Consider the following 16,487-nt stretch of genomic DNA (forward strand, 5'->3'; position numbering starts at 1 on the left):
TATTAACAAGGAGGCGATTTCTTGCAAGAGATTCATTTTATGAATTTCATTTAATGGTTCTTCTTAAAGAGCATTAAAAAATTCAACTTATAGATGTGTCTGGAAATAAACCTGCTGCATCAGACACACAATGCACCGAATCATCTGTTTGGTAAATGCCAAATTTGCTCTTTCAGAGGACACCGGTGCAAGCTGAGCCCAGGGCAGGTGTGCGCAGCTGAGGCAGCACAGGTCACCTCCCACATGTAACACTGCATTTGTCAAAGCCAATAAAGGCCTTCTCCTTTCACTGCCAGGAATCACAGCAAGTGCACAGCCAGCCAGGACTCCTGGAAGGTCAGGAGAAAGCTGTCCCAGGAAGGAGCAGCCCCTCGCTGGTGCCACCCAGCAGCAGAAGGCCTTGCTCGTGAGAAATGCTAATTACAGATAAAGTCTGCCTGGCAATTCTTCACTGAACACAGTGCCTGCCACTGGCAATTCAGCTGTGGGGTAAAACTCACAGTCATCTCTTAATTTAGCTTCCTGCTCTGATTTCCTGGCAGAACTCAGAGGAATTATGAGAAGGTTCAAAAGACAGAACGCCAGGGGTTCTCCAAGTGATTAATTTCCTGACTGCTCTGAACCATATTTCACAGAATCACACAATTCTTTTGGATCTGCGGCCTTTTAGTATTTTAAATTATCTAAAGTATTCTCTAATAATCATTTGTACAGAGAAAAGCACCAGCTGAAGCTAGAGCTGGCCTGTCAGATATAACAGTATTCAGAAAGTGACTGAAACCTTTGGTGCCACCAAAATAAAGCATTTTCCCCTGACAAATGCTGCACAGCCTCTCCACCTAACACTTCAGCTTGAAGCAGAGCCTGGCCCTGGTTTTATGTTTCAAGAACTTAGCACCACAAACTATCAGTAACTTTTTTCCCAGGCCTTTGCTGTACTTCTTTGAACAGGTTATTAAAGCAATAGCAGGACATTACTGCTACCTCCTTCACTTGTTACACAGATGTAGAGAACAGTCAGCATGGGAGAGGGATGTACCCCCCTTCACATCTAGGAAAAAAAGGGGAGCAGTACAAGGAACCACAGCACAGTCTGGTGCTGACATGGGCAGGAGGAGGGGAGGGAACTGTACCTAACACAGCTCCCCTGGCCTGAGCCATGGCTGCAAGAGATAATGCAGAAATACAAGGATAGGCAAAAACAGGAACACAAAAGATCCAAGAAATCCTCAAAATGTCTGGAGGTAGCAATGAAAACTGACGGTGAGTATCTGCAGCAGAAGAACAGCAAACTGATGATCTCAGTGAAAATGATACAACAAAAGGAAACCACAGTTAAGTAACAATCTGCTCTGAGTAAGAACAGTCACATCTTGACAACCCTCAAGTGAGCAAGTCACACACTGCTCAATCAGCAACTGCTTTGGTTAAGTTCTGGACAGGAAATCAACACAACTTTTAAACCTTCGATAAGCCAGACAAGAACAAAACCTCATTCTCTTGTTCTCGTCTTTCACAGGCACTTGTGAGGGATTCTGCAGCTGGGGAAGCCACTTGTGCATTACTGCCGTGCCCCTCTCCCCTGGGTGTCACCTTCCCTGCACAGGGGCTGCAGGGACCCCGGCCCCTTCGCATGCCAAACACACAAACGCTACACAAACGCTACACAAACGCTACACAAACGCTACACAAACGCTACACAAACGCTACACAAACGCTACCCAAATGCTACACAAACGCCTTCCCGACTGCCAGGGCTGGATGGAAACTCCTCCCCTTGGCATCCTGTCTCAGGTTCCCTCCCAGCACAGCCATCCCCGACGTGTCTGACACAGCCCATTAAGGCAGGAATTTATAGTCACCAGCTGGGGGCTTCTACAGTTTCGCATGCTAGACAAGAACCTCTTGTCAGAGGAGTAACTGGGTGAAAACGGTGGCGACTTTCACCACGATGTCCTCACGCTTGTGAATGCAGAGAGCTGGGGTTGGTGTGGCTGTTGTGAGAAATGCAGAACAAATTACTGTACATAAAGCACAGAGACCACTCGATACCCAGGCACTGAACTCGCTGCCTGGTGGCACTTTGATCTCCCCTCCCTGCTATTAAAAGCCTGCCCAAACAGAGCCCTGCACATGAATGCACCAGGGAAATGAAGAACACAGCCACACACGCTGCGGCGTCGCGTTATAGGGTACATCGACATCGACCCTTTCAAAGCAGCCCTCTCCCCTCCAACGGGTAAAAAGAGAAGGTGTGTTCATATCTGTATGATTCTAAAACGATTTGGAGGATCGGAGGGCCCTGGTTTCTCGGACTGCAAGGTGACACCCCCAGCTCCCTCAAGGGAGCTCCTGTCCCCTGGCACCCCTCGGGCTCACACCCAGCTGGCCCCGCTCGCAGCCACGGCAGCCGCAGCCCTGCATTTCTCCACTGCCCGATCTCTGCAGCGATTTGGGGAGTTAAAACATCCAACAATAATGCCAAGCTGCCGGTCCCGTGCGGGTTTATCACCCCTTCGCAAATCCTTCACAGTTTATAAATGCTGCTTTCACTGACCGAGGTCCTGCTCTCCAGGGGAACGACTGGAGACGTCACTCAGCTCACATTTGTAGCCAGGGGCCCCTGACATATGTGTATATAAAAAAGATTGTATTACCCAAGTAATTATTATTTTACTCCAAAGATGAGCATGAATTTATTGCTCTGGTGTCTCACAATCCTCTTATGGAAAATGTTTTTGCAGACAAAATTACAAAATATTGAACTTCTAGCCAAAGTCTGTGTCATTTATCATTTGATAAAGATGTTAAGGCACTTCAAACTAAGATGAAATTTCATGCTAATGCTATTACTACATGCAAAAACCCCTAAAAAAGGCCAAAACAAATAATCAAATCCACATATTACTGTCAAGCAATGAAATAAAAATCACTTTCTGGCACTTAATTTGCTGTAGTCTATTTTTTCCCTGTAAGAATTTAGTAATCATGAAACACCTCAGATGTCCATGACCCTGGAGATACACAACTTTCTCTTTGTTCACAAAGTCAGTGGTTTCCCTGGCTTTCTGTGCACAGAAATCATTCACTCCCAATGTTTATTCAGCCCTTAAAAACAACAGCATTAATTCAGACTCAAGGACTACAGCAGTGTTTGTGTCTCCATCTCACCCCAGCTCCTCCTCCTTTGGGGGGGAAAAAAAAAAATCATAGAGGGCATCTGGAGGTCTGCATTTCTCACTCCTAATGAAAAGAAACGTTTTCACACATAGCCTAGAAGGCCCAGAAACTTTCTACACACAGATTTCAAAGCACACTTTAGATTCTTGACTAGAAAATGGAGGTTTCACCAAGCATGGTTTTTAGTTTGAAATTTCCTCATCAGTGCAACTTACTTTAGTTACTTGTATGCTGCTGTAAATCTGCTTTTCTCTTGTTTTACAGCCCTTTTGTCTTGTTTTTGCAAGTACCGTGAATTTGTAATACTCTGAAAACAGGTCAGTGGTAGATCACAAACTCTTAATCCCTGGATAAAGATTATTTTAAGATCCCTCTATGCCACATATCAGCAGTATGCTATCAGGGCTTTTGTTTGTTTGTTGTTTTTATAATTGCGCCAACATGCCCAAATTATCCTTTCAGGATGGTCAAAGGTGAGATGAATAATTCCTGATACCAAATAGTTCCAGAGTTAAAGCCTCACTGCTGTCCCTGAGACCCTGTCTACAGCAACCTGCTTTCCTCTACTGATTGCTTTGCCCCCTTTCCATCTCTAAATTTTCTTCCTCACCTAATCCAGTGCTCTCTGTGTCTCTCACCCTGGGATATTAATTTGCATTTTATCAGATCAACGGTGTATCTGTTAATTCAGTTCGGCAGAGGAGACAAACACCTCCCTAACTATGTTTATCCTACATCTCTTTTACACTTTTTAAACACCAGTAGCTGTAGCACTTACGCTCCTTGTGGTCGCTGCCTAATTAATTAATGCAAATATAACAGTTCCATTTGCATTTCCCCAGCTGTTCCCACAGCTCTGTTCTAAAATCCCTTCCACTTGCAAATGTCCTGCCTGGAGCAGGATGACTGAAAGCAGTCCTGGTTCACATACACCAGCCCCCACTGCAGCACTCATCACCCCTACACACAGCTCAGCCTGGCTTCTCCCCAGCTTTCTCACCTCTAAGAAGAGCAGGGAGCCCAAATAACTCACCTAAATATGAACAACCTCAGTTTATAAATGTAAAGTCAGGAGGTGAGGAAAAAAAAAATCTTTTTGAGGTCTGTTTCAAAAATTCCTGCTGAATTTGATGAAATTTTTTCTTCTCACCACTTTATTACTCACAAGGAACTTGCTGGGATGATAGTCCAGGGACCTTTCCTGTGAATGTCATTCTGATCAGGGTGAAAAAACTCGAACTCCATCCATATGTGAATACACATTCTGAAATAATATTCTCCCCCAAGACACATTAATGTAAAACCACGTGCCATTATAATGTGCATTATACAACAACTACAGCTTCCTTTAATAATCCTTAGGATATTACGAGCAGCCTGCCAACTATAAAAGCCTTTTTCTGCCATACAGAAGAGAGCAGTTAATTTATAAAGGTGAATAGCAGTTGCTATAAAACATCATGTAATGAAATCGTTACCCAATTTTTTTATATTTTTGCTTCCAAGTAGTCACGCAGTATGAGTAACTGCAACAGCTGAGCACTTAATGCTAACAAGTTCTTCCAAAAGAAAAATCCTCTCCTCTCCTGTCTCCCTTTTGGAGGGGACATCTGGGACAGGCAGATCAGATACATGTGTACACACATTTCCCACCATGCTGCTGCTAAGGAAAGATTACTAAGAATTCTGGCATTGTAGGAATTGGGCACTGCAAATATGGTTGGTAATTAATAGAACAACAGACTGAGGAACCAGGCTGCAAACAGGAGAGGAACCTGCAGGATCTGTGCTGTGTTTCTCCAGCTGTTGACTCCAGTTAAGAAGCAACATCTGTTTTGAGCCATGGATCACACCTCAGAGAGGTGTTTTTTGGTGAAAGCCACGGTGGTTCTGCAGAGATGGCACAGCCTCATTCACACTATAACCAAAACTATAAAACTGTCTTGTGCATTCTTTACAATTATTCCACTGAAATTACTAGGAAATACATGTATCTGAAGAGTTGGAAAAGAGTAGCAACCATGGAAGAAAGTGACTCCTGACTGCTGACTCTCAAAATATCACCTGTCCCCTGAGCTCAGCTCTGCTACCAAAAATAGGGCTGGGACAAAGTAGATGTATCCTGCCTGCTGCTTTCCTAGACAGTGACAAGGGCTGTGAGAAAAAGACTTTCAAGTTTCATCCCTCTGCTGTCACACAAACCCAAAAAGGCTCTCAATCTACTGCCAAGGCAAACAGCTGGCAGTGCCCTTACAGCTTGGCCAGAGCAAACCCAGCCTTACCTGGCAGATGGAAACCACCTGCAGCTCTGCAGAGTCACCTGCTCTGAAATTTGATTAACCATCAAGGCAAACCTAAACACAAAAGACTAGCAAGAAAGAGTTGTAGGGGAAAAGCAGTAATTAAAAAGCAGTAATTACTCCCTGGAAGCACAATCTCCTGACACAGCCAGTTTTGACATTTCCAGGCTGCACAGCAGGTTTCTCTGACTCAAGGGCGTCAACCTTGGGTACCGATGGTTCCACTTGCCGATTTGCTCACCAGCTTTGTGTCAGTTTTAGGTGTCCCTGTTCCTTTCTCCAGAGATCCCATCAAACATCAGAGCGTGAATTTTTTCAGGAAAGTCAGTAACTTAAACACCAACATGTCCCAGACCGGTAAATTGCTCACCAGAGAACTGATTCCATCCCTCCAGACAGCCCCACTGACAGCTCAACTTACAGCACCAAGCCACAACTTCTGAGAGATAACAAAGCCCTCTTTTTACAGCTCCCAGCATGTTTATTTCAATAGGCTTTTTTTTATATTGAGAAGGAAAAGATTCATAAACAATTTATAAAAATTCATGCTTTTCTGTCAGGCTGCTGCAGTGAGAAAAGCCAGGAAAGAACAGTTGCACCTAAACATTAAATAAAGGACACTCAGGCACAAAATGCAGTCTCCTGAGACTGGTACACCCCAGGGACTACAAAGCAAAGCAGCTGAGTAGGGAGGAAATCTAGCAGAAGGGGCCAGCAATCAATTCTGCAGCTGGTGGTGGAAGGACAGCAGGTGAATGTGGATCATCCTACCCCATGAGCAACCCCACATCGGTGTTATTGGTACATGTTCTCTCCCACTTAGGCCAAGTGGTTTTTTGCAGAAACCCCTCCTTAGGCCTGACAAAAGCAGACAGCTATTACAGTGCTATGGCTGCATTAAACGCAGCACTTGGGTTCCAAGTGAGATGGCTGCTGGAAAACTCAGAAGTAGATTTAATAGCAAATGAGAACCTGAAGTTTTGGGGGAAAGAAAAGAGTTTTGAGGTGGAAAAGGCTGAAAATAAATATCTCAGACTGTCTGCTCTGCTGAAAGGTAAAGTGAACCTACTGTGTGCCACCCACTTATTGCTGTGGAATTGCTGGGTAGCAGGAAGCAAAAATTAAAAAGAACACCACAAACAAAGGAATGGAGTTAACATGGTTTTTGGAGGCTGCATTCAAGCACAAGAGTTGAGGAAAGCTACGATGGAAAAGCTGACAGAACAGGAGCAGTCCACACAGACGTCGGGGAATCGTTCACACTCCCTTTAGACACCTCTGCTTTCTGCAAAGGCTAAGTATCAGTCAGTGCAACTTGTTTACAGTATAAATCGAAGGGCTAACAGCTAAAAAATGGTAGTATTGATCATCCTGGGGAGCACACAGAGTCTGCAGGCAGCTGTGACTCTCGCTGAGCCAGGCCCCGTGTGCAAACAGGCTTTGCTCACACCCTGCCCTGCTCCCTGATGTTGGACACGTGGGATCTGTCCTGGACACTGTCCCTGTGCACACCCCAAGCCACCCCGAGGCTCTGACTCACCTCTGGGTACAAAAAGCTCACACGTGCTTCTGCCACCCGAGACATGGGCCTGGCCCAAAGCTCCCATCCCAGAGCATTGCATCACTCTGACAAGTACGTGCCAGTCCCCCGCAGGAAGTGCTGGGTATGGATCGCTGGACACGCATTCCCAGGGAGGAGTACAGGGATATAAGGGACTTCAGGTGTGCAACGTAAAGCACCGAGAGTGAAGAGCAGTGCACACTGTGCCCTGAACTGCTACTGAACCCACAGACTCACTGCAGCTGAGTAAGCACACGCAGTCCCCGCTTACGGTGCCATTTCAGGGAATTTGGAGATTAGGCCACAGCTGACCCTGGCTGGTCCAAAACAGCACTGCCTCACGACTGTGGGTCCTGTCATGTCCCTTGCAATGGCTCCAAGGACACTGCTGTGACTGACTCTTCCCCTCATGGAAAGCAAACAAGCCACTGCCACTGCCAGTGCGATCTCTGCAGCTGCAGAGAAAGTTTGGAACAGGCACACAAGAGGAAAACGGGAGGAGTGCCCCTGTTGGGACTCAAGCCAATTGTGAAAACCTGACTCCAAACCCTTAAAAAAATAGCAAGAGTGCTAAAATATATCTTCCGGCAAGAATTAGGTCAGCTTGATGGAAATTCTAAGAACAAAACAGCCCTTCTGAGGACTTTAGGAACAAGGTAGCAAAATCATGGAAATCGACTCTAACTAGCCAAGAAGACAGACTGGGGACAAGGGGCCAAGCCAGGGAGTAAACATGAAAATGCACCTAAGCTGAAGGCACGAGCAGTCAATCCATCAGGGGAGGGCTGTTGAGGCATAAATATAGGCGGTACTTCAGTGTGTAAATAGACATTATATTTAAGGGTGCTAGTTTGAACTAATGAGAACATCATAACACACAGCAGAGAAATATTATGCAGAACTAGGAAAAGTATTTTAGGAAAAGAATGAGTAGGGTATCAAAAGATTGGAGAAATCAAGTGACGAATGATCTCATCTCTAGGCTGAGTGTTACTGTTCAAGCACCCTCCTTGAGCAAAGAGCACTCTCCAGAGTGCAGTTTAACGGCCTTGCCTAAAGCTCCTTACCACAGACATCCAAAAGCATCCTACTGAGCACAGGTCCTCCTACATCAGGTTCCTGAAACAGGGCTTTAAAATAGACACAACAGTCCCAGCTAGACTGAGAACATCACCCTTATGTAAGGTCTCTGTGAGGTGTCAATTCGGCTTCAGACAAGAGGTAACACAAGTAACAAACAAACAGGCACAGCAGCGGCTCCCTCAGATCATCTGCCCCTCATGCAGCAGGCCATGGCACTAGGCCATGACACAAACTGCTTTTTTGTAGCCACTCCGTAGTAAGCAAGCACCAAAAAGAGGTCTAAAAGAAGACACAAGTTGTTCTTTTTATGGAGATACAGTCTGTCACCTCACCAAAACACACAAAAGAAGCAAAGTAGGGGAAGGTTTCTGCAATCCCTGACAGGGACCTTCCCTGTACCGGGGCCCAGCTGATGAGGCCAAGCTGTGCCAGAGCCCGGGAGGGTGGGCCAGCAATGGGCTCCCCCAGCAAGGGAAGCCAAGCAGAAACCTAATCAACATTTTTGTACCAGGACTGGCAGCAAACAGGGATTCTGAAGAGCAGGACTCTCACATGCTGCAAACCTCTGCCACACCTGACGGAAGAATTTTCCATCAGGCTTCACAGCAAACAGGGACTCAGGAGAGCAGGACTCTCACGCAATACAAAGCTCTGCCACAGCAGAAGGAAAGGAGAGAAGACAGATTGCTCGACTAAGGATAAAAGACTTGGGGGAGAAAAGGGGCAGCAGATCACACACTATGGCAGAAGAGCTTCAAAAAGCAGATGGGGCTGGTGATGAGCTGGGTCTGTGTAACCACAGAGCAGGAAAACCTGCAGCAGAGACTGCTGGTGTGGGGCACCTGCTGTGAGACTGTCAGTGAGACAGGCCGTGACAGCAGGGTTTGCTCCAAAACCCAGGAATCTCTGCTGTACTTCACCGCATCATAACTTTGTACTCAATCTGAAATATTTTAATTGCCTTTTTAACAAAGCCATCCTCAATTACGAATGCTTGCTCAAGCAGAAAGCTGCCACACCTTGGCAGTTCGATGGTACACTCAGCTCCACATGCCTTTTCATTTTCTTATTGGTATCTGAATTTCAAACGAACAGTGGATACCCCTGAGATCAAGGTGTGTGAGAAGCCTCAGTGCAGCAGGGGATTGTGCACAGGCAGCCAGGAGGCTTCCTGAGGCCAGTTAAAGGATAAATCAACGCTGCATTTTGCAATAGCATAACCACAGCTTTTTCCTTTTTTTAAGCATGTTTCTGCATCGGCCTGCTGGAAAGCCACAGACAGATGAACCCTCACATACACCTGCCATGTGCTGGGGCACCTCAAACACAGTCTGAGTATCTGCGCCACCGTCCCGGTATCACTGGTGAGGGTGTCCCTACCATCCACCCAACCAACAGCTCCTCTCTTCCACCAGATCCTGGGAAACTGATGGGTTTTCTGTGATTTCTGCCACATCTTGAGGCTGGAACTGGGGTTTGAATCGGTGCCAGCAGCACCCTGAACTGCTGGGCTGTGCACAAGAGGCACAGCTCAGGGCGCACCATAGTGTGGACACTGACACTTCCCCCGGGCACCCACTCGCTGCCATCTTCCACTTCAGGGAGAATGGGCACACACAAAAAATGCCAGCTGACTATTTGTTTAGCGTCATTTGATAATAACATTAATTATTTCATCTCTGAGTTAATAAGCAGCAGCTGTAAACAGCCAGAGGCACCAAGTCAGCCTATCGGCTCATCTCATCCAGTCATTTATTAATCTTAAAGGAACATCCCAGGCATTAAATGATTATTTCTATAACTCCTGGTTTGCTGGGGTTTTTCTAAAAGCAGTTCTCTATTTATAAGCAAGTAATGACTGCATGAATATCAAGGCACACTAAAGCTTGACGAAGCTCCACTTCTCAATGCAGTATTAACAGTGAACACAAGGGCAATGTTTCTATTTATTCCAGCTAAGTCTTGTCCTCGCAAGCAATGACTCTGCGTTTTCAGCTCGCAGGGCACAAATCCAAGTGTGATCTCATGCAACTGTCAAACCTCTTCTAACAGAAAAAAAGCCTGTGCCAAGAACAGGTAGAGAAATCATAAATAGCTCTCTCAGGAGTTGGTTATACAAGTGAAATAATTCCAGAACATGTTTTTTCTTACTATTTTAAAGTTTTAAATGCACAGAGACAGTTCAATGGGCACCTGGTAATCCCTTTAATGTGTCACCGGACAACACGGATTCATTTCATTGCTATGTATGAAGCAGCCAGTCGCTAGTGCAAGCAGGAGAAATTGCTAACATTCAGCTTCACAGATAAATAAGGTACAACCTCCACCACTAAGCGTACATGCAAACACCAGGTTAATCAGCCTTTTCAATCTATGGTGTAGTGAGGCTTTTTACACTCATCTTTGGATCTTGCCTGTGCTGGTTTCACACCAAAAATATGCATGTCCGTTTCAGCACAGGTGCATTCAGAGTAGGTGGTTTGAAGGGGGAACTGAAGCAGGGCCAAGGTTTTGTATGGTTGAGGGGCGAGATGGGGAGAACAGAGCCCAACTCAGCCTCTGCAGCTCCCATTTCTTCTTGTTCAGCCCCAATGGGATGAAGAAAAACCTCTATTTTGTCAGACCATTCCCCTGCTTACACTTGCTGTCATGGAAGACAGGGCTTTGTTTACATGCAACTGCCTTTCTGAAGTAAAACTAGAAGTTTCCACAATGGATTCATCCTACTGTCTGCATGCATCAGTAAAATCTACCAATGTCCCCATGACAGCCTCAGCAGCACACTTAGTAAGGATTTCAGATACTACCAAGGCCATAGCACTTGAGCACCTACTTAAGTACTTGCCCGAATTATGGTTCAGGCTGCCATAAAATCTCAGAAGAACAGAAAACTGTTTGAGAGGAGGGACATGAAAACAGAGAGGTCATTTTTCCGAATATGGACTGACTGGTTGGAAGACAAAGCCCCATTTCACCCTGACACACCCGCTTGAGGGCAGCTGCAAAGCCTGGAGATTTCCAGCCTCGGCTCATGCATACGTAACAACCCATCTTTCACGCTGTGTGAGGAACACCAGAAACCCTGAACACTCAGCACAGTGATACACGAGTTCTACAGCTGCGGTTGAGAAAGTCTCAAGGAAATACAAAATTTGTCTGTGTAAATTTAAAAGTTCTAATTTACCAAGAACATTTACACACACATAAGCAGATACAGCTCAGGTCCTGCACTGAAATGTAACTCCCCCACTCTGGGTGAGGTTCATGCTACTTTTGTTGTCCCCCTGAGTCAGAAATACATTTACACACACATAAGCAGATACAGCTCAGGTCCTGCACTGAAATGTAACTCCCCCACTCTGGGTGAGGTTCATGCTACTTTTGTTGTCCCCCTGAGTCAGAAATGATCACAGTAACATTATGCTACCAACACTCTCAGGCTTTATGAAAATATAAAGAAACACTCACTGTATTCTCCTGCATTAATGTTTAGGGTGGAATAACCATGTCCTGCTCCAACCTACACGCTCACTAAAATAAGTTTTGTCAGTTTATACTCACACAGACAAACTGCAGCCACAACAAAACACCAGAATGGAGTAACACTGAGCTTTTCTGGAAGTAAAAAAAAAAAAATAAAAAAAAAATAAACACAGCCTCAGCAAAACAGCCATCAAGAAAACCTGCGAGCTCTTTACGTTTAATTTACGACATTTAGTCTAGACAACTAGTCTTGTTACCTTGGGAGCCATTAGGGTGTAACTACAGAGTAACTGTAATACCTAGATAAGCTCCAAGAGAAAAAGCAGCTTGTTGCTCAGACTGTAACTTCATAAGCAGAAATATCCCGACTCAATGACTATGAAACATTTTAGTTATCTTTCTAGACTTTCTAGCTCACCCTTTGATCCCCAAATGGAGACCTCTCCAAGAGGCAGTGGGTGCAGCAAAGTAATTTGGGAAGCAGATGGCATTTAGTGCCACTCCTGCAAGTCTACAGGACCAAACTCACTCTATCTCCTTACTGCTGCAGTTGAGCGAAGTCGGGGAATGTGCTTCCCTGGGAACACCAAAGATTAGCAGAATCAAACAGCCAAGGTAACAAGATGAACCTGAATTCCTGTCTTTAAATGGGATACTGCTTCTCTTATGGATGAATCTCCAGTGCAGTAAAGTAGAAATTACTGCAGCAAACAATTTTTTGTTCTTTCACTTGTTTTGAACCACACAATAGAAAAAGAAATAAACTGATCCTTCTGGGAGGTGGGCAGCTCTGTGTTCTTCCTTGCGGGCAGAAAAGGTTTTGGCATGGCCTTCTCTGAGAACTTTGTCAAAAAGGAGGCCAGTGTTCATCAAAATGAAGTCTGCTGAACACCATAAGCAAGTACCCTGCAGAGTAATTTCAGATCAGAAATCACGTTAAAGAAAATTTCTTTGCTCTGCTGAAACTTTATACTGAAATTAGCCTTGAAGTAACTTACAGGCCTGGTTCTAATTTTTTTTGTATCATTCCATGTAGTGCTGCACTCCTGGTGAGGTCTTCATTCTTGTCAGGGAATGGTTTACCCCAGTGAGACAGGATAACATCTAGCAGCACATGAAAAGGTGCTTACCCCTTGGAACTGCACATTCTGCAGATTTGGAGTTAAGTATTGTCTCTAACTTCTATTATGAGTCCCCATGACAAATTAACTGCAAGATGCTGAGCGGTCAGTCAATGCTCCCTCCATCACTTAACATATGCCTTATTTTAATATTTTCTTTTTTTCACTGTTGTTCTTGTTTGGTTTCACTGACAACAGATGAGACATTTTGTTTTTCAGGAAAACCAAGTTGTTTGAATATCATATCTGCTAATAAACAGAATAAAAATAGAAGCGCTAGCCCAGAAAAACAAAGGCTGAAAGAGATATAGGATCTTTAAATAAATCAGGAGCGTAAACATCAGAGAAACAACTAAAGACCTATCTGGTAGAAGAATAACCGGTGCAAGTTTGCCATAAATACTCTAGAATTGTGAAATAAGCTCCTTGAGCCTTAGTTCTTGGTTGATCAAAAGAAGCTCCCTGTAGGGGTAACAGGGCAAAGCTTGACCAGTGTCCTCCAAAATCATCCATGTTCTGCAGAAAATAACATCACTGAGTATATGCAATATCATCCATACATACCCTTGTCCAGACACCAGAAAACAGTCCAATTCACACACTTGTTAATATGCAATTTTCAAGACTGTACTGAAAACAGTTGTTATCCAAATTAATGTAATCACTGATGCAGTGTAAAAACTAGCAATAATGCCTGTCATGTTTAACTCAAAGCTAATTCAAATAAAATACAAAGGATAACGCTCATTAAATCCAAGCCTCATTTTGTAGAAGCCGAGTCAGCAAACACTGTCATGCCCACTTGGAAGTTTAAGACACTAACAAAACAAAAGCTTTAAATGTGAGAAAATATATATTTTAGACAAAATCATTTTCCATTAGGAATTCTAGTTTGATCTTAAGAGAGAGTTTTGAGAGCCCACTGGGGGAAGATACCTGGAGCACAAATGTTCTTGGCCAAACCCTCTCAACTGCAGCACAATCTACAGGCAGAAGCAGGAATGAAGGCAGGGCTGAACAAAAGACATTTATAAAGTTTTTTTCTGCTGAACATATGCTGGCTGGAAGTTCTTGTGTTGCTTGAGCAGCACCAGGCAGCTGCACCACTACTGAGGGTTTGGCCTATGGCAAGCAAAATGAAAGGTCATCAGTGAACAAGTGTGTGCATGGCATTATTGCAGTCTGTGTCAATCTACAGGCACTTTATTGCTGGTAACCACTCTGCAATTAGAATTTAAAATAGTATTTGTCTTACTTTACTTTGCTGTATTACTTAAGTCTTTTTAAGCCAGAAGGGGCACTAGTTTCTGCTCTAATTTAAGCAGTTATATTCTGTCTAGCTGAAATGTGTAACTATTCAAACTGAAACCTGGCCAGCTTATTCAGTGAAATAATCCAAGGAACCTTAGTGGTCTCATTCAGAAAACTATTTCTGCTTTGCAGAAAACAGCTTTGCAGTGCCCCACAGCCCTGGCAATATGGAATATAACTGGCAAGGAAGGGTGTCCTCTCTGCCCCAGTGGCCCCATCTCCTGTGGTTTTGAGGGTTTTTTTGGTAGGTCTCCAAGCCAAAAACTAAGCCTGACCCAACATAGGTAACGAGATGCAAAAAAGCTTTAAAGATGGTATTTACTGCTCATGTTCAGTGTTCCTAGTTCTGAATTCAGAAAGCTGAACAGAACGGTTCTGAGCAAGGGGGACTGAGCTGCATAAGAGCACAGCATTACTCCAGCAAGGAGAAAATAATGCTGCATGAGTGGATGCATGAAGAAGCAGCAAGATCTGTTTCTCAAATTTATTTTCTGAAACAGGGTTTTGTCCCTTTAATTGCCTTGAGTAAGACTGGCTTCAACAGGATACCAGTGGCCTCCTCTGAGTGATGCCAAACTAGAAGAAGGAGACACCACATATAAAACAGGACAGTCAAATTGAGGCAGCCAGCCTAGCTCCTGGTCTTGCAGACTTACATAATTTCTTAATTCTAAACATTTTAGACAACAGAGCGGTTGTTTTATTAAAAGGCACAGACACTGTCAGTCCTCACATACATATGCACAAAGGTAATCAAACTCCTAACAGCACTGACAAAGCTTGCCAAGCAACATTCAGACTTTGGAAACCATCCACAGAGTCATAACTGGAAGGCTTGTGTGAGGAAAGAGGCAGAGCAGCACCCACGCTGCAGATCAATGATGTTACTGTGGTCACTTGCGTCCCAAGGGACATCACAGTCTGCTGCACAATATGAACCGGCTGTCAAAGTCTTCAGACACTCCTGCACTTACCAAGTCTACTCATGAACTGTTAGGTAACACTACTGAACCTTCTTTAACAAGAAAAATAGCAAAAAGCACCCAAGAATCTTTAAAGATGGTTGTGGTAGACAAATTTCGATTTTTTATTTTTTTTTTTTAACCAGAAATATCACAATTAAGAAATAAAGAATTAAGGCTTCATCCACATCGGACACTTGTCCTGAAGCAGTTAGATCCCTTCAACTGAAATCTCCACCCTGCTGAAGTTAAAAATGGCAACTTTAGACTGCATTTCATGCACAGACCATTTCCAAATGCACTCACTGCCCAAATCAGTATCAGATGCTCATCCTGTGCCTGCTCTGGTACACAGTTAAGTCCAAATATAGCCTTAATTTCAACATGGAAAAGCCAAAACTTCTCTAATACTTGGTAGCAATAGGACACATCTAATACCTGACACCTCTAGATCTTTCCATAGATGCCACTAAGTAAAATGTAATCTACAGGTGGCAAAGAGTGCTGATAAATCAAATCTCCACCAGTAAGCCAGTTCACTTCACTAATCTGACCAGAGGAAGAACAGGACAACCCACTCCAGACACCTCAATGGTAGGAGCTGACCCACCATGGAGTGACTGCAGAGAACACAGCTCCATGTGGAGAACAGGAAGGAAAAGCGAAACAATCCCTTTTTGGCAGCAGTGGATGGTTAGATCAGACCTCCTTGTCCCAGAAACATCTACACACACAACACTGAAGCACAAAGCCCACCACATTTTTGCCTGGTTTCAGCCAGGGGCCTGCTGAACACAGAGACATCCTCTGATCCTCTCCTCAGGCCTTGGCTGTTTTCATTCCTGAGCTGGGCCTGTTGAAGTCATTATTTTAAGTTCTGGAGCAGGATGCTGCCATCAAGTTAAATGAACACAAATGCTGCTTTCTCCACATGCCAGAGGTGTACACAGCCCACCACAGGAGCACCGATGGGTTCCACTGGCACTGGCCCCGCTGTAGTCAAGGCCCCAGGAGACGCGTGTGTGGTGTCCTTAGGCAGTGGCACTTTCTGTAGGGACTGGGAAAGTAGCCTCCTCTCCCCAGAAAGGCTGCAGAAGTCCAAACTGCTCAAGATGCTGATGCACTCAGATAAACTCTCCTGTATCTACAAAAAAGCCTTATGCTGACAAAAGGACAGGCAGATTTCCCTCAGCTTACAGAACACTTCACCATTTGACTCACCACCCTGAGGTGGAGACACTTGCCTGATCCCCCAGCACCAACAGCCTGTTTGGTAGCATCTGTTATGTAGCTGTTACTACAATTTTCCCAGGTTTTGCTTTCCAATAAAAACACCACTGTGCCAGCAGCGTTGCTTGGAGGAGTCTCCATCTGCGTGATCTGACCGGAGCAAAGAACACAGTGACCCCAGGATATCACGTTCTGAGTCCTGTGCAGAAACTCCTGCTGGCACAAAGGCAGGATCCAATTCACTCCTTTAACAGAG

At 44.6% G+C, this 16,487-nt stretch overlaps 1 protein-coding gene across 1 annotated transcript in view; it reads right to left on the bottom strand.

Moving 5' to 3' along the window:
• The window catches only part of RNF11 (ring finger protein 11), a 30,436-nt gene that overhangs the window by 2,696 nt on the left and 11,253 nt on the right, over positions 1 to 16,487 (bottom strand). The window lies entirely within an intron of this gene.

The sequence above is a fragment of the Hirundo rustica genome, chromosome 9, assembly GCF_015227805.2.
Source record: "Hirundo rustica isolate bHirRus1 chromosome 9, bHirRus1.pri.v3, whole genome shotgun sequence".
In the NCBI taxonomy this organism is placed as follows: domain Eukaryota; kingdom Metazoa; phylum Chordata; class Aves; order Passeriformes; family Hirundinidae; genus Hirundo; species Hirundo rustica.